The sequence below is a fragment of the Rutidosis leptorrhynchoides genome, chromosome 2 (genome assembly GCF_046630445.1).
Source record: "Rutidosis leptorrhynchoides isolate AG116_Rl617_1_P2 chromosome 2, CSIRO_AGI_Rlap_v1, whole genome shotgun sequence".
Classification (NCBI taxonomy): Eukaryota; Viridiplantae; Streptophyta; class Magnoliopsida; order Asterales; family Asteraceae; genus Rutidosis; species Rutidosis leptorrhynchoides.
Window position 1 is genome coordinate 484,547,628 of NC_092334.1, and position 20,038 is coordinate 484,567,665.

The following is a 20,038-nucleotide window of genomic DNA, read 5'->3' on the forward strand; positions in this document are numbered from 1 at the left end:
ACCTTATGAACCGAGTGTGTGGACCATACCTTGACAAGTTTGTCATTGTTTTCATTGATGACATACTTATTTACTCAAAGAATGACCAAGAACACGGTGAACATTTGAGAAAGGTGTTAGAAGTATTGAGGAAGGAAGAATTGTACGCTAAGTTTTCAAAGTGTGCATTTTGGTTGGAAGAAGTTCAATTCCTCGGTCACATAGTGAACAAAGAAGGTATTAAGGTGGATCCGGCAAAGATAGAAACTGTTGAAAAGTGGGAAACCCCGAAAACTCCGAAACACATACGCCAGTTTTTAGGACTAGCTGGTTACTACAGAAGGTTCATCCAAGACTTTTCCAGAATAGCAAAACCCTTGACTGCATTAACACATAAAGGGAAGAAATTTGAATGGAATGATGAACAAGAGAAAGCGTTTCAGTTATTGAAGAAAAAGCTAACTACGGCACCTATATTGTCATTGCCTGAAGGGAATGATGATTTTGTGATTTATTGTGATGCATCAAAGCAAGGTCTCGGTTGTGTATTAATGCAACGAACGAAGGTGATTGCTTATGCGTCTAGACAATTGAAGATTCACGAACAAAATTATACGACGCATGATTTGGAATTAGGCGCGGTTGTTTTTGCATTAAAGACTTGGAGGCACTACTTATATGGGGTCAAAAGTATTATATATACCGACCACAAAAGTCTTCAACACATATTTAATCAGAAACAACTGAATATGAGGCAGCGTAGGTGGATTGAATTATTGAATGATTACGACTTTGAGATTCGTTACCACCCGGGGAAGGTAAATGTGGTAGCCGATGCCTTGAGCAGGAAGGACAGAGAACCCATTCGAGTAAAATCTATGAATATAATGATTCATAATAACATTACTACTCAAATAAAGGAGGCGCAACAAGGAGTTTTAAAAGAGGGAAATTTAAAGGATGAAATACCCAAAGGATCGGAGAAGCATCTTAATATTCGGGAAGACGGAACCCGGTATAGGGCTGAAAGGATTTGGGTACCAAAATTTGGAGATATGAGAGAAATGGTACTTAGAGAAGCTCATAAAACCAGATACTCAATACATCCTGGAACGGGGAAGATGTACAAGGATCTCAAGAAACATTTTTGGTGGCCGGGTATGAAAGCCGATGTTGCTAAATACGTAGGAGAATGTTTGACGTGTTCTAAGGTCAAAGCTGAGCATCAGAAACCATCAGGTCTACTTCAACAACCTGAAATCCCGGAATGGAAATGGGAAAACATTACCATGGATTTCATCACTAAATTGCCAAGGACTGCAAGTAGTTTTGATACTATTTGGGTAATAGTTGACCGTCTCACCAAATCAGCACACTTCTTGCCAATAAGAGAAGATGACAAGATGGAGAAGTTAGCACGACTGTATTTGAAGGAAGTCATATCCAGACATGGAATACCAATCTCTATTATCTCTGATAGGGATGGCAGATTTATTTCAAGATTCTGGCAGACATTACAGCAAGCATTAGGAACTCGTCTAGACATAAGTACTGCCTATCATCCACAAACTGATGGGCAGAGCGAAAGGACGATAAAAACGCTTGAAGACATGCTACGAGCATGTGTTATTGATTTCGGAAACAGTTGGGATCGACATCTACCGTTAGCAGAATTTTCCTACAACAACAGCTACCATTCAAGCATTGAGATGGCGCCGTTTGAAGCACTTTATGGTAGAAAGTGCAGGTCTCCGATTTGTTGGAGTGAAGTGGGGGATAGACAGATTACGGGTCCGGAGATTATACAAGAAACTACCGAGAAGATCATCCAAATTCAACAACGGTTGAAAACCGCCCAAAGTCGACAAAAGAGCTACGCTGACATTAAAAGAAAAGATATAGAATTTGAAATTGGAGAGATGGTCATGCTTAAAGTTGCACCTTGGAAAGGCGTTGTTCGATTTGGTAAACGAGGGAAATTAAATCCAAGGTATATTGGACCATTCAAGATTATTGATCGTATCGGACCAGTAGCTTACCGACTAGAGTTACCTCAACAACTCGCGGCTGTACATAACACTTTCCACGTCTCGAATTTAAAGAAATGTTTTGCTAAAGAAGATCTCACTATTCCGTTAGATGAAATCCAAATCAACGAAAAACTTCAATTCATCGAAGAACCCGTCGAAATAATGGATCGTGAGGTTAAAAGACTTAAGCAAAACAAGATACCAATTGTTAAGGTTCGATGGAATGCTCGTAGAGGACCCGAGTTCACCTGGGAGCATGAAGATCAGATGAAGAAGAAATACCCGCATCTATTTCCAGAAGATTCGTCAACACCTTCAACAGCTTAAAATTTCGGGACGAAATTTATTTAACGGGTAGGTACTGTAGTGACCCGAACTTTTCCATGTTTATATATATTAATTGAGATTGATATTTACATGATTAAATGTTTCCAACATGTTAAGCAATCAAACTTGTTAAGACTTGATTAATTGAAATATGTTTCATATAGACAATTGACCACCCAAGTTGACCGGTGATTCACGAACGTTAAAACTTGTAAAAACTATATGATGACATATATATGGATATATATATATATAGTTAACATGATACTATGATAAGTAAACATATCATTAAGTATATTAACAATGAACTACTTATGTAAAAACAAGACTACTAACTTAATGATTTTTAAACGAGACATATATGTAACGATTATCGTTGTAAAGACATTTAATGTATATATATCATATTAAGAGATATTCATACATGATAATATCATGATAATATAAGAATTTAAAATCTCATTTGATATTATAAACATTGGGTTAACAACATTTAACAAGATCGTTAACCTAAAGGTTTCAAAACAACACTTACATGTAACGACTAACGATGACTTAACGACTCAGTTAAAATGTATATACATGTAGTGTTTTAATATGTATTTATACACTTTTGAAAGACTTCAATACACTTATCAAAATACTTCTACTTAACAAAAATTCTTACAATTACATCCTCGTTCAGTTTCATCAACAATTCTACTCGTATGCACCCGTATTCGTACTCGTACAATACACAGCTTTTAGATGTATGTACTATTGGTATATACACTCCAATGATCAGCTCTTAGCAGCCTATGTGAGTCACCTAACATATGTGGGAACCATCATTTGGCAACTAGCATGAAATATCTCATAAAATTACAAAAATATGAGTAATCATTCATGACTTATTTACATGAAAACAAAATTACATATCCTTTATATCTAATCCATACACCAACGACCAAAAACACCTACAAACACTTTCATTCTTCAATTTTCTTCATCTAATTGATCTCTATCAAGTTCTAGCTTCATGTTCTAAGTGTTCTTCATAAATTCCAAAAGTTCTAGTTTCATAAAATCAAGAATACTTTCAAGTTTGCTAGCTCACTTCCAATCTTGTAAGGTGATCATCCAACCTCAAGAAATCTTTGTTTCTTACAGTAGGTTATCATTCTAATACAAGGTAATAATCATATTCAAACTTTGGTTCAATTTCTATAACTATAACAATCTTATTTCAAGTGATGATCTTACTTGAACTTGTTTTCGTGTCATGATTCTGCTTCAAGAACTTCGAGCCATCCAAGGATCCATTGAAGCTAGATCCATTTTTCTCTTTTCCAGTAGGTTTATCCAAGGAACTTAAGGTAGTAATGATGTTCATAACATCATTCGATTCATACATATAAAGCTATCTTATTCGAAGGTTTAAACTTGTAATCACTAGAACATAGTTTAGTTAATTCTAAACTTGTTCGCAAACAAAAGTTAATCCTTCTAACTTGACTTTTAAAATCAACTAAACACATGTTCTATATCTATATGATATGCTAACTTAATGATTTAAAACCTGGAAACACGAAAAACACCGTAAAACCGGATTTACGCCTTCGTAGTAACACCGCGGGCTGTTTTGGGTTAGTTAATTAAAAACTATGATAAAATTTGATTTTAAAGTTGTTATTCTGAGAAAATGATTTTTATTATGAACATGAAACTATATCCAAAAATTATGATTAAACTCAAAGTGGAAGTATGTTTTCTAAAATGGTCATCTAGACGTCGTTCTTTCGACTGAAATGACTACCTTTACAAAAACGACTTGTAACTTATTTTTCTGACTATAAACCTATACTTTTCTGTTTAGATTCATAAAATAGAGTTCAATATGAAACCATAGCAATTTGATTCACTCAAAACGGATTTAAAATGAAGAAGTTATGGGTAAAACAAGATTGGATAATTTTTCTCATTTTAGCTACGTGAAAATTGGTAACAAATCTATTCCAACCATAACTTAATCAACTTGTATTGTATATTATGTAATCTTGAGATACCATAGACACGTATGCAATGTTTCGACCTATCATGTCGACACATCTATATATATTTCGGAACAACCATAGACACTCTATATGTGAATGTTGGAGTTAGCTATACAGGGTTGAGGTTGATTCCAAAATATATATAGTTTGAGTTGTGATCAATACTGAGATACGTATACACTGGGTCGTGGATTGATTCAAGATAATATTTATCGATTTATTTCTGTACATCTAACTGTGGACAACTAGTTGTAGGTTACTAACGAGGACAGCTGACTTAATAAACTTAAAACATCAAAATATATTAAAAGTGTTGTAAATATATTTTGAACATACTTTGATATATATATGTATATATTGTTATAGGTTCGTGAATCAACCAGTGGCCAAGTCTTACTTCCCGACGAAGTAAAAATCTGTGAAAGTGAGTTATAGTCCCACTTTTAAAATCTAATATTTTTGGGATGAGAATACATGCAGGTTTTATAAATGATTTACAAAATAGACACAAGTACGTGAAACTACATTCTATGGTTGAATTATCGAAATCGAATATGCCCCTTTTTATTAAGTCTGGTAATCTAAGAATTAGGGAACAGACACCCTAATTGACGCGAATCCTAAAGATAGATCTATTGGGCCTAACAAACCCCATCCAAAGTACCGGATGCTTTAGTACTTCGAAATTTATATCATATCCGAAGGGTGTCCCGGAATGATGGGGATATTCTTATATATGCATCTTGTTATTGTCGGTTACCAGGTGTTCACCATATGAATTATTTTTATCTCTATATATGGGATGTGTATTGAAATATGAAATCTTGTGGTCTATTGTTACGATTTGATATATATAGGTTAAACCTATAACTCACCAACATTTTTGTTGATGTTTAAAGCATGTTTATTCTCAGGTGAATATTAAGAGCTTCCGCTGTTGCATACTAAAATAAGGACAAGATTTGGAGTCCATGTTTGTATGATATTGTGTAAAAACTGCATTCAAGAAACTGATTTCGATGTAACATATTTGTATTGTAAACCATTATGTAATGGTCGTGTGTAAACAGGATATTTTAGATTATCATTATTTGATAATCTACGTAAAGCTTTTTAAACCTTTATTTATGAAATAAAGGTTATGGTTTGTTTTAAAAATGAATGCAGTCTTTGAAAAACGTCTCATATAGAGGTCAAAACCTCGCAAGGAAATCAATTAATATGGAACGTTTTTAATCAATAAGAACGGGACATTTCAGTTGGAAGATGAGTTACGAAGTCTGAAGGTTATTGGTACTGAAATCACCAACTACAATCAGCGATTCATGGAATTAGTTTTGCTATGTCCTGAATTGGTTCCAACCGAAGAACGGAAGATTGAAATGTACAAAGATGGTTTGCCCAAAAAGGTCAAGGCAAATGTTACAGCATCGAAACCTAAGACAATTCATGAAGCTATAACCATGGCAAACGAGCTAATGGATCAGGTCATTTTGGATAAGAAAGCATTCAATACTGATGTGAAGGTATCAGGTAACAAGAGAAAGTGGAATGGAAGCTATGATCGAGGTAATCAACAACAAACTTTTAAGAAACAAGAAACCCCGAAAGGTGCGGGTAGTGGTTCAGGTTTTGGTTACAAAGGACAAAGTCCTTTATGCAACCGATGTCACAAACATCACTTTGGTTACTGTAGTGTGGTATGCAACAAATGTAATCGACAGGGTCATCTTGCTGAAGATTGTAGGGCTCTCGTTACGAATACAAATGGTGCCAAGACTCCTGCCACCAACGCAAATAGAACTGCTTTGGCTACCATTACTTGTTTTGGGTGTGGAAAACAAGGCCACTATAAGAGCCAGTGCCCGAATCCAGAGAAGAATATCGGACCTGCACGTGGAAGAGCATTTGTTATTAATGCTAAAGAGGCATGTGAAGACCCGGAGCTTGTTACGGGTACGTTTACCATTAATAACTTATCCGCATCTATTATATTTGATACTGGTACTGATAGAAGTTACGTGTGTAGAGACTTTCACGCTAAATTGAATTGTTCATCATTACCTCTCGATGCTAAGTACATGATTGAGTTAGCTAATGGTAAACTAATTAAAGCCGATAAAATTTGCCGTGATTGTAAAATAAATTTAGCCGGAGAAACGTTTAAAATTGACTTGATACCCGTAGAATTAGGAAGTTTTGATGTAATAGTCGGCATGGACTGGATGTCCAAAATAGGAGCTGAAGTTGTGTGCGCCAAGAAGGCAATTCGCATTCCTCGTAAGGATAAAACGCCAGTAATGATTTATGGAGAGAAGGGTAACTCAAAGCTAAAACTCATTAGTTATTTGAAAGCTCAAAAGTGCTTGAAGAAAGGGTTCTATGCTATCTTAGCACATGTTAATAAAGTCGAAACAAAGGAAAAAGTGAAGAGCATCAATGACGTGCCTGTGGCAAGAGATTTTCCTGAAGTCTTTCCGGAAAAGTTGCCGGGATTACCTCCATTTAGATCTGTAGAATTTCAAATAGATTTAGTACCAGGAGCTGCACCAGTGGCTCGTGCTCCATATAGACTTGCACCGTCCGAGTTAAAAGGACTTCAGAGTCAGTTAAAAGAATTACTGGATCATGGATTCATACGACCAAGTACTTCACCGTGGGGAGCTCCGATTCTATTTGTTAAAAAAAAGATGGATCTTTTAGGATGTGTATAGATTATCGTGAATTAAATAAGTTAACTATCAAGAATCGGTATCCACTACCGAGAATTGACGACTTATTTGATCAACTCCAAGGATCATGTGTGTACTCAAAAATTGACTTAAGGTCGGGCTATCATCAATTACGTGTCAAAGAAGAATATATACCGAAAACTGCTTTTCGGACACGTTATGGTCATTACGAATTTTTGGTTATGCCGTTTGGATTGACGAATGCGCCAGCTGTATTCATGGACCTCATGAATCGAGTTTGTAGTCCGTATTTAGATAAGTTTGTTATCGTTTTCATTGATGATATTCTTATCTATTCCAAGAGTAAGCAAGAGCATGAAGAGCATTTAAGGTTGATATTAGAGTTGTTGAGAAAAGAACAACTATATGCTAAATTTTCTAAGTGTGCTTTTTGGTTGAAAGAAGTTCAATTTCTTGGCCACGTTGTTAGTAGCAAAGGAATTCAGGTTGATCCAGCAAAAACTGAAGCCATTGAAAAATGGGAGACTCCTAAGACACCAACGCAGATACGTCAATTTTTGGGTTTAGCCGGTTATTATAGAAGGTTTATTCAAGATTTTTCCCGAATAGCTAAGCCATTGACAGCGTTAACGCAAAAAGGGAAGAAATATGAATGGACTTCTGAGCAGGAGAGTGCATTTCAATTACTAAAGAAGAAGTTAACTACGGCGCCTATTTTATCGTTACCAGAAGGGAACGATGATTTTGAAATATATTGTGACGCTTCGCGACAAGGTTTTGGTTGCGTTCTTATGCAACGAAAGAAAGTTATTGCATACGCATCCCGACAATTGAAGATTCACGAGCGGAATTATACGACGCATGATCTAGAACTGGGAGCAGTCGTGTTTGCATTGAAGATATGGAGACACTACTTGTATGGGGTTAAATGCACTGTGTTTACTGATCATAAAAGCCTTCAACATATTTTTGATCAGAAACAGCTGAACATGAGACAACGTAGGTGGGTCGAGTTAATAAATGACTATGATTGTGAAATTCGTTATCATCCCGGGAAGGCGAACGTGGTGGCCGATGCTTTAAGCAGAAAGGAACGAGAACCAATTCGAGTACGAGCGATGAACATAAAAATTCGCATGAATCTCAACTCACAAATCAAAGAAGTTCAACGAGAAGCACTTACTAAAGAAAATATAGGAAATGAAATAATGAAGAAGTATGAGAAGCAACTCGTTATGCGGGAAGATGGAATTCGATATTTTGCAAATCGTATTTGGGTACCGAAGTTGGGTGGATTAAGGAAGTTGATATTAAATGAGGCACATAAGACAAGATACTCGATACATCCTGGAGTTGGAAAGATGTACCAAGATCTTAAGACACATTATTGGTGGCCTAATTTAAAGACAGACGTTGCAACATATGTTGGGGAATGTTTAACTTGTTCCAAAGTCAAAGCTGAACACCAGAAGCCGTCAGGGTTACTTCAACAACCAGAAATTCCAGAATGGAAATGGGATGGTATTACCATGGATTTCATCACGAAGTTACCAAAGACTGCCTGGGGATACGACACCATTTGGGTGATTGTTGATCGTCTCACCAAGTCTGCACACTTCTTGCCTATAAAGGAAACGGATAGAATGGAGAAACTATTACGATTGTATATAAAGGAAGTTGTTTCAAGGCATGGAATACCTATTTCCATTATATCCGATCGTGATAGTAGATTTACATCAAAGTTCTGGCAATCACTACAGGAGGCCCTAGGAACTCGTTTGGATATGAGTACCGCGTATCATCCGCAAACCGACGGGCAGAGTGAAAGAACGATTCAGACTCTTGAAGACATGCTCAGGGCATGTGTGATCGATTTTGGAAACGGATGGGATAAATATCTACCATTAGCAGAATTCTCGTATAATAATAGTTATCATGCGAGCATTAAAGCTGCGCCATTCGAAGCATTGTACGGAAGGAAGTGTAGATCTCCTATTTGTTGGAATGAAGTATGAGATCGACAATTAACTGGTCCCGAGATCATACACGAAACGACTGAGAAGATAGTACAAATCAAGGAGAGATTGAAAACAGCCCGTAGTCGCCAAAAGAGCTACGCCGATGTTCGAAGGAAACCATTAGAGTTTCAGATCGGTGACATGGTTATGTTAAAGGTGTCACCTTGGAAAGGTGTAATACGTTTTGGAAAAAGGGGTAAACTAAACCCAAGGTATGTAGGCCCGTTCAAGATCATCGAACGCATTGGACCAGTAGCTTATCGACTCGAGTTACCGCAACAACTCGCCGGAGTACATAATACCTTTCACGTCTCAAACCTTAAGAAGTGTCTTGCAAAGGAAGACCTCACCATTCCTCTTGAAGAAATCCATGTTGACGAGAAACTACAATTCATCGAAGAACCAATCGAAATCATGGATCGTGAAGTTAAACGGCTCAAGCAGAGCAACATACCGATCGTTAAGGTTCGTTGGAATGCTCGAAGGGGTCCCGAGTTTACTTGGGAACGAGAGGATCAAATGAAACAAAAATATCCACACTTGTTTTCCGATGACGCAAAATAGGTACAATTTTAAAATTTCGGGACGAAATTTATTTAACGGGTAGGTACTGTAATGACCCGCACTTTTTCGATCGTTCTATACTTATAAGATTAATATTTATATAAATTAAACCTTACCAACATGATAAGCAATCCAAATTGTTAAGATTTATGTTTTTGAAAAGAGTTTTACACAACGTTTGACCGTCTAGTTTGACCGATGATATCACGAACTATACAATATATGATAATTATACATACATATTTAACATGATCTAAGGATGTTTTAATATCTCATTTTGTATTAATAACAAAAATTCATAAGTATATTTTGAAACTACTAACTTAAGTTTTCAAAACAATAACCATACGTAACGTTATTTGACATAAATACTGATGATTTATAATGTTTATACATATATCGTATAAGTAATGTATTTAATCATTTTTAAAGGGCTTTTATACATAAAACAATATAAGTATATTTACAAAAGATAGTTATATTTGAATTCTCGTTCCGTTTCCTCAATAATCCTATACGTATATCTAGGGTACTATACACAGCTTCTAGAAGTATTTACTATTGGTATATACCAATAGAAATCTTCAATTATTGGAATAATATGTCATTCATGACATAATAAATTTTAACTTATCTTAGATATTTTCACTAAAAACCAAATTTTCAAGCCTATAAATAAGCACCATTTCTAACTCATTTTTACACATTCATTTTCCAAATTTTACTTCCAATTTTCACACACACTTGCAAGAACTCTCTCAACTTTTATTTTACTACTTCTTTCCAGCAACTTTACATTTTAAACTTGAGGTAAAAACTCTACTTCAACTCTTTTTCAATTCATATATTTATAGCTATATATATAAGAGTTTATAAACTAGAACATAGTTTGAATGATTTCAAACTTGTTCGCAAACTAAATAGATCCTTCTAACTTAACTTTTAAAATACTTCAAGACCTATAATATAACTTAAAAATATGCTAATTTAACAAGGTATAACTTGGTTTTTCAAAGAACACCTTAAAAACTGTTTTTATGACGTCGGAGTGCAACCGGGGGCTGTTTTGGGTTGGATAATTAAAAACCATCTTAAACTTTGAATTGGAGGTTTATTTTCTGGAAAAATGATTTTTACTATGAATATGATAACACATAAAAATTTCATGATTTAACTCAAAGTATAAGTATTTTTAGAAAAATAATCATTTAAGGTTGTTTACATGATGGAAAATGATTAACTTCATAAGTTTCACTAAAGTTTGACCTATGACCTGTGATTTCAAATACAAACTAAGGTATTTACAGTTCATAGTCTTAAAGAGGGACTCGATCCAAGGAAGTGGCAAGTTGAATCAACAAAAACGGAGTTGTAACGAAGAAAGTATGACCAAAACGAGATCGGATATCTAAGACTAGTTTGGCTACGAAAATAATTGGAGAAAATTAAATAAATCACATCTTTTTAAAATAACATGATATTTTATATATATGTACTCATAATTTAATTTTATATGGTTCAGGATCACCCGTAAACAATACGAGAAGATTAATCATAAGATCCCATGATTGTACGCAACACGTCATTTGACAACACCGGTACTTTATGTACGCAACACGTCATTTGACAACACCGGTACCATGGGTCAAGATTAATCTCGACCAATACATATACGATGGGGGTTTTTATTTATTTCATTGGGGGTTTATTAAACACCTAAAAATGAACCATTAAAATTGAATTACTAACATCGGACTGCTAACTACGGACTAAGAAATTATTAAAACTATTAAAAGTATAAAAAGTATATATATGTGACAATTGTTTAAAATAGAAATATATTGATAAACTATATATGGATAGGTTCGTGATATCAATCGGAGACCAAGTCGAAATTACATATCTTCAAGACGAAAGTGAGTATATAGTCCCACTTTTAAACTCTAAATATTTTGGGATGAGAATACATGTATTTTATGTTTTACGTTATGGACACAAGTAACTGAAAAATATATTCTACGTTGAGTTGTACCACTGGCATACTTCCCTGTAGCTTGGTAACTAATATTTACAGCGGTATTGTAAACGCGAATCCTGTTGATAGATCTATCGGACCTGACAACCCCAACCGGACTGGACGACCAGTATTCAACGGTTGCACAGTACTTCGTTTCGTGACTACACTTGGTACGGTGTAGTAAGATTTCATAATAAAGGGAATATGCGACGTGATTAAATGTTAAGTATGGTTACCAAGTGCTCAACCACTTAGAATATTTTTATTAAACTGTTTATATATGAAATCTTGTGGTCTATATATATATTGCTGCCGGCACTAAACCTATATCTCACCAACTTTATGTTGACGTTTTAAACATGTTTATTCTCAGGTGATAATTAGAAGTTTCCGCTGCATTATGTTGAATTTGAGCAGGATCTTGCGTACGCATATTTGTGTCAAAAATAAAACTGCATACCCGAGGATTTGTGTTGTAAAATATACTAGAAATCGTGTTGTTATCATTATTTGTAAAGTTTGTAAGTCAAAGATTATAGCTAAACGATAATCATCTTTCTATCGTCTAAAGCTTGTATCAAAAATAAGATTTGTGGTTTGTAATGTAAAATATATGCAGTTTTCTTTTAAAAATGTCTCATATAGAGGTCAATACCTCGCAATGAAATCATACGTTATCTAACTCGTTCTTAGGGTTAAGGACGGGTTATGACAATGTCGCATTCATTTCAAATGTAAAGATTGTTCAAAGTTTACAAGAATAGTTCCACCAAAAGTTACGATACAAAGTTTTAAGTACAAATGAAACTTATGCGACACAATTTAAAAGTAGCCAAAAGACGCTCCATGTATGCATGTATACTCGACATCCAATGCAAGTTTCAAAATAATGAGCGGAAGCATGTATCATGTATCGTTCAAGGACCTGAGAAAAACATAGAAATCTGTCAACGAAAACATTGGTGAAATCATAGGTTTAAGTAAGTAAGTACAAGTGAACCACAAGATTTGCAACCATGAGATAATAGTAATACATTCCAAAAGTTTGTTTCACGAGCACCCAATTATCAATGCTTAACATTCCTTCCATAGAACCCCATCACAATAGTGTTAGAACATACACTGTTTCTCGAAAATACATTTCATTCGTAAACGGTAGCGAACCGTTTGAATGAGGGTTTGTCAAACCAATATGGCCATATAACATAAGTTCTCGCTTACACCCGGCAAGTGTAACTAATGATAATCGAATTGAGGATTTTTGTTCAAACTCGTATGTAGAATGTTTGTTTTCCTGTACTTGTGTTCACTTAGTTAAAAAGGAACGTTTATGTTTTCTCATCCCAAATGTAAGTTTCAAAAGAGTAAAAGTGGGACTATGATCTCACCTTGAGTGCACGTACGAAAAGTACTTCACAAAATAACGTGTGCGAAGGATAGTGCTAGTCTTGACCTAAACAAATAGGTCGTATCAATAACGGTAAACACGATAGGTCAAAGATGTTCAATTAGTCCTATGGCTCGTTACGACTCGATTATGTAGCCTGTGAAATCAAATTGTCAAGTTTCATGCAAGGTACAAGTATATAAACAAGTTAGGAAGGTTGCATAATCATTTGGTTAAGTTTGACAAAAAGTCAAACTTTGGTCGGTCAAAGTCAACGAAAAAGTCAACACGTTCGGGTCGGGTCCCGAACTATTTTTCTGAGGTTTTTAATCATGTATGAGCATGTTAGAACAAGTTACATGTGAATCGGAGGTGCGTAGCATAGCAAACATTATTCGAAAATTGACAAAGTTGGACAGACCACTTTGGCGCGCCGCGCGGGTATATGGCGCGCCGCGCCATTACCTGTGCAGAGAATTCTGGCAGTTTTTAAGTTTTATGCACGAACCTAACTTCAAACAATCACCATTTATGATCCGCAAACAATCAAGACAAGTATCTTATACCGTTGGGAAGGTAATTTGACGAGGAAAACAACTAAACACATTTCATCAATCAATCTACCTAATACAACAACCAAAACCGCATCTAATGCTTAACATTAATCGCATACAAGTTCATAAATGCAATTCAATGATTCGGCCAACCAATTTACATGAATGATATGCCGTTTCGAAGGTGATCAAGCATACAATACAACTTAACACTTACAAATAACATTTCATGTCATTCAAAGCATCAAAAGTTCATTTCAAGTTCATCAAACCCTAACCCAAATCCACCAAAACCAATAATCAAGTTTATGAAGTTTTCTAAAACAACCTACACATCAAATTGAAGCTAGTGCTACTAGTAACACATTTAATACTTGCACTTTACCATAACAACAACATTTAAGCAACCAAATTACCAAATCAAACACACCAAAGTTCATATTCAAACTAGTTACTTCAAATAACGAAATCAAACATATAAATCATATATTCATGTTAGACTTGAGCCATAGACACTAATTAACAACTTTATAAGTTAAAAACATCAAGAACACAAAATCTAGTGATTTTAGAAAGTTACCCAAACTTGATGAAATCGGTATGGAATCGAAGAGGAGGATGAGAGGATTCCGAATATGCAATTTGTTTAGATGGATGCTTGCTCGATTTGATTTGGATGATGAATCCTTGAAGTGGTGTTTGAGAGATTTAGTGAAAGTGTTAGAGAAAAAGGAAAAAGGAAAAGAATAAATGAATGGATGAGAGTGAAGGGTTGACTAGTTGACCTAGTCACCTCTTTGCTCTCTTGGCAACAATGGTCCTTCTAGTTCGGTTGCGGGTGCGTGAATTACCTAAACGAGATAATTTAAAACGCGTATTAACGAAAGATGTTATAAATATATAACGGACTTTAAAATAGTTAAACGGAAAGTAACCGGAAAAAGGCGGGATGTTACATTACCTACTCCTTAAAAGAAATTTCGTCCCGAAATTTAAGTGGGCGTAGTAGTCGTTGTTTCTTCCTCGAAATCTTGCGTTTCCGAATTCACGAATAGATGAGGATACTTCCTTTGCATTTGATCTTGTCTTTCCCAAGTAAACTCGGGTCCCCTTTTGGCGTTCCAACGGACTTTAACAATCGGGATTCGGCTTTGTTTCAATGTCTTGACGGAGGTGTCCACAATTTCAACCGGTTCCTCCACAAAATGAAGTTTGTCATCAATAGTAAGTTCCTCGAGAGGGATGACGATATCGGGTTCGGCAAGACACTTTTTCAAGTTAGATACATGGAAGGTAGGATGAACGGAGTTCAATTGAGACGGAAGATCTAAACGATAAGCAACAGTTCCAATACGCTCCAAGATTTCGAAAGGACCGATATACCGCGGATTTAGCTTCCCGCGTTTCCCAAAACGGATTACACATTTCCAAGGTGCGACTTTTAACATTACTCGGTCACCGACTAGAAATTAAAGGTCGTTGCGTCTTTTATCGGTATAGCACTTTTGACGACTTCGGGCCGTCCTAAGCCTATCTCGGATTTGAACGATTTTCTCGGTGGTTTCGTGAATGAGTTCGGGTCCGGTGATTTGCACGTCACCTACCTCGGCCCAACAAAGAGGTGAACGACATTTTCGGCCATATAGCGCTTCAAAAGGTGCGGCCTCTATACTAGCGTGATAACTATTGTTGTAAGAGAACTCGGCGAGAGGTAAGTGCTTGTCCCAAGCTTTTTCGAAGTCCACCACGCAAGCTCGTAACATGTCCTCTAAGGTTTGAATTGTACGTTCGCTTTGTCCATCGGTTTGAGGATGATATGCGGTGCTCATGTCTAAACGCGTTCCCAACGCTTCTTGCAATGTACGCCAAAATCTAGAAACGAAACGGCCATCTCGGTCGGAGATAATCGATAAAGGTACACCGTGTCGGGCTACGATCTCCTTAAGGTAAAGTTGTGCAAGTTTCTCCATTTTGTCCGTTTCTTTCATGGCAAGGAAGTGTGCGGATTTGGTGAGACGGTCAACAATAACCCAAATGGTATCATAACCGCCCGTCGTTTTTGGTAGCTTGGTGATAAAATCCATCGTTATCCTTTTCCACTTCCATTGCGGGATCTCGGGTTGTTGAAGTAGTCCGGACGGTCTTTGGTGTTCGGCTTTGACTTTGGAACACGTCAAACACTTGGAAACATAAGTAGCTACGTCCCTTTTGATGTTCGGCCACCAATATAGTTGTTTAAGGTCGTGGTACATCTTATTGGCACCGGGGTGAATCGAGTATCGTGACTTATGGGCTTCATCTAAAATAAGGCTTCGTAGGTCCCCATAACTAGGCACCCAAATCCTTCCGGCGTAATATCGGAGTCCGGTCTCCCTAATTTCGAATCGAGAGACGAGAATGTTCAAGAGCTCGTGTGAAAGGTTTTCATCCTTGAGAGCCTCATCTTGGGCTACCCGAATTTGGCTATTAAGGTTTGTGTGGATGGTGATGTTTAAGGCTCGGACACGAAGAGGCACCGTTCTTTCTTTTCGACTTAAGGCATCGGCTACTACATTTGCCTTCCCGTGATGGTAACGAAGCTCGCAATCGTAATCGTTTAAGGTTTCAATCCACCTTCGTTGTCTCATGTTTAGTTGCTTTTGATCGAAAATGTGTTGGAGACTTTTGTGGTCGGTAAAGATAGTACTCTTGGTTCCATAAAGATAGTGTCTCCACATTTTAAGTGCAAAGACAACGGCTCCGAGTTCGAGATCATGAGTCGTGTAATTCCGTTCATGAATTTTTAGTTGTCTAGAAGCATAAGCAATGACTTTCGTTCGTTGCATCAATACACACCCAAAACCATGTTTCGAGGCATCGCAATATACAACAAAGTCATCATTGCCTTCGGGAAGTGACAAGATAGGAGCGGTGGTTAGCTTCGTTTTCAAGATTTGGAATGCGGATTCATGTTCGGTTGCCCAAAAGAATTTCTTTCCCTTGTGAGTTAATGCGGTTAGAGGACGTGCAATCAAAGAGAAGTTTTCGATGAATCTACGATAGTACCCGGCGAGACCCAAGAATTGACGAATGTGAGTAGGAGTAGTAGGAGTCTCCCATTTACTAATGGCTTCGATTTTTGTGGGATCGACTTTAATACCTTGATCACTTACAACATGACCAAGAAATTGAACTTCCTTTAACCAAAATTCACACTTGGAGAATTTGGCATAAAGTCGTTCTTGTCTCAAGAGTTCAAGCACAAGTCGGAGGTGTTCCTCGTGTTCTTCTTCGCTTTTTGAATAGACTAAAATATCATCGATGAACACGATAACGAATTTGTCAAGATACGGTTTGCACACGCGGTTCATAAGATCCATGAACACCGCCGGTGCGTTAGTGAGACCAAATGGCATGACAAGGAATTCATAACTACCATAACGAGTTCGGAAAGCGGTTTTGGAGACATCTTCCCCCTTAACCCTCAATTGATGATAACCCGAGCGGAGATCGATTTTCGAATATACACAAGACCCTTGTAGTTGATCAAAGAGGTCATCGATGCGAGGAAGAGGATATCGGTTCTTAACCGTCAATTTGTTTAGTTCACGATAGTCAATGCACATTCGTAGGGATCCGTCTTTCTTTTTAACAAACAAAATCGGAGCGCCCCATGGTGAATGGCTAGGTTGGATAAAACCACGATCAAGTAGTTCTTGGATTTGACTTTGCAATTCTTGCATTTCAGATGGAGCGAGTCTATTTGGTGCACGTGCTACGGGTGCGGCTCCCGGAATAAGATCGATTTGGAATTCAACCGGTCGATGAGGTGGAAGACCCGGCAATTCGTCGGGAAATACATCGGAAAAGTCACTAACAATTGGCACATCATCGATGTGCTTCTCATCGGACTCGACTTTCTTAACGTGGGCAAGGATCGCAAAACAACCCTTACGAAGTAGTTTTCTAACTTTAAGGCACGAAACGAGGTTGAGTCTGGTGCAACTCTTATCGCCATAAACAATCAAAGGTTCACCATTCTCGATAGGAATTCGGATTGCGTTAAGATCACAAAGGATGTGAGATTTTGTTTTGACTAACCAATTCATACCGATTATTACATCGAAGCTACCTAGTTCCATGGGTATCAAGTCGATTTCAAACTCATTACCCAAAATGTTTAACGTACACCCTCGGTAATATGTGTCGGCACTTAATAGTTTCCCGTTAGCCACTTCGATGGTATAAGTGGTATCTAATGGAAGAGGTGGAGTGCTAAAAGAATGAGTCAAAGTCTTGGATACAAAGCATTTATCGGCACCCGAATCGAATAAGCAAGAGACATAAGAATTGTTGAGAAGAAACGTACCCGTGACTAGTTCAGTGTCATCCCGGGCTTCCTCGGTGTTGATGTTAAAAGCTCGGCCGCGCGTGTTGGGGTTATCTTTCTTCTTTGGGCATGCATTCCTATAATGACCCGTTTGGCCACATTCGTAACAAGTGCCCGTCTTTGGTGCATTGGGCCATTTTCGAGCGACGGGAGTGGCACTTTTACAATCGTTGGCCTTATGACCAATTCCTTGGCACCGATGGCAAATTAGCTTACTACATTCGCCAAAGTGATGTTTGTTGCATTTGTTGCAAAGAGGTAGGTTCCCGGCATAACCCTTCTTGCCGTCGGAGGTGTAAGGCTTCTTAGCAAAGTTGTTGTTGTTTGATTGGGAGGGTTCCCACTTTCTTTTGTTGCCGCCCGATTTATCCTCGGCCTTAGGTGCCGGAACTACGATTTCGTCAACCGTTTCTATCAATTTGCGGGCCATGTTCAAAGCTTCTTGATGATTAGTGGGTTTGGATGACATTACTCCGTGTTTTATACTCTTTGGAAGACCATCCATGTAAAGTTCAACCCTTAAAGCTTCGGGGTTCACAAGATTTGGGCACATCAAGGCTAGTTCGGAAAATCGTTGATTATAAGCCTTGAGATCGTTTCCGATCGCCTTTAAAGTTCTTAGCTCTTGTTCGAGCCTTCGGGTTTCTTCACGAGGGAAATATTCGACAATCATCTTTCCCCTCAAGTCGACCCAAGAGAGGGTGTGAGCTTCATCGGTACCCACCGATTGTACATAAGTATTCCACCATGTAAGAGCGACACCGGCGAAGGTGTGAGTGGAGTATTTGACCTTGTCTTGGTCCCGAAAACTGCTTATGCTAAAGACGGCTTCCGTTTGCTCAAACCATCGGGTGAGCACGACCCGTCCCCCGGTTCCATCGAAAGTGTGAGGTTTGCACCCCATGAAAGCTTTATAGGAGCATCCCTCGTTTGAGTTACCGGCTCCATTGTTGTTGTTGTTGTGGTTGTTGTTATTATTGTTGTTGTTGTTGGATGAGTGACCGGCCATGGCCGCATCTACGGCGGTAGCTATCATCCGTTCGAGAGCTTGTTCGGGAGTTTCATTGCGGCGTACACGACGAGGAGCCATTGTTCCTTCAAGACACAAGAATATCATTGATTAGTATTCTCAATAATACTAACCATGATATAGAATAAAGATAAAGAGAAGTTTTTCCTCGACTCGCCTTAAATTCTTTATGCCATAATGTCGGAAGGTTCATATGAGTCACCGTAATATAATCCCGGAAATTATATTACCCTGATTCATATGTGCATTCGACATCATTTCATATAGTCAAGGTGGCACGTCAATCAAATTAAACAACGTGAGATTAAGATGAACTAAGAGTAGATATGAGTAGAAGCGTTCGAGTATAAATGCACAAGTAGTCAAGTAATTCCTACTTCAAGTCTATATGCCGGTTGTAGTCTAGACTCACCAATGTACCCTATGACTCGAGGTTGACACCAATGAACTCTAAATCCCTACAACCAACGCTCTGATACCATCTGTAGCGACCCGACCAAATCATGTTTGACGGCGCCGTCTACTTAGGTCCCGTTACGTGGTCATAATTCTTTAAAACAACGTTTGACCTAAAGATATGTCGCATTCATTTCAAATGTAAAGATTGTTCAAAGTTTACAAGAATAGTTCCACCAAAAGTTACGATACAAAGTTTTAAGTACAAATGAAACTTATGCGACACAATTTAAAAGTAGCCAAAAGACGCTCCATGTATGCATGTATACTCGACATCCAATGCAAGTTTCAAAATAATGAGCGGAAGCATGTATCATGTATCGTTTAAGGACCTAAGAAAAACATAGAAATCTGTCAACGAAAACGTTGGTGAAATCATAGGTTTAAGTAAGTAAGTACAAGTGAACCACAAGATTTGCAACCATGAGATAATAGTAATACATTCCAAAAGTTTGTTTCACGAGCACCCAATTATCAATGCTTAACATTCCTTCCATAGAACCCCATCACAATAGTGTTAGAACATACACTGTTTCTCGAAAATACATTTCATTCGTAAACGGTAGCGAACCGTTTGAATG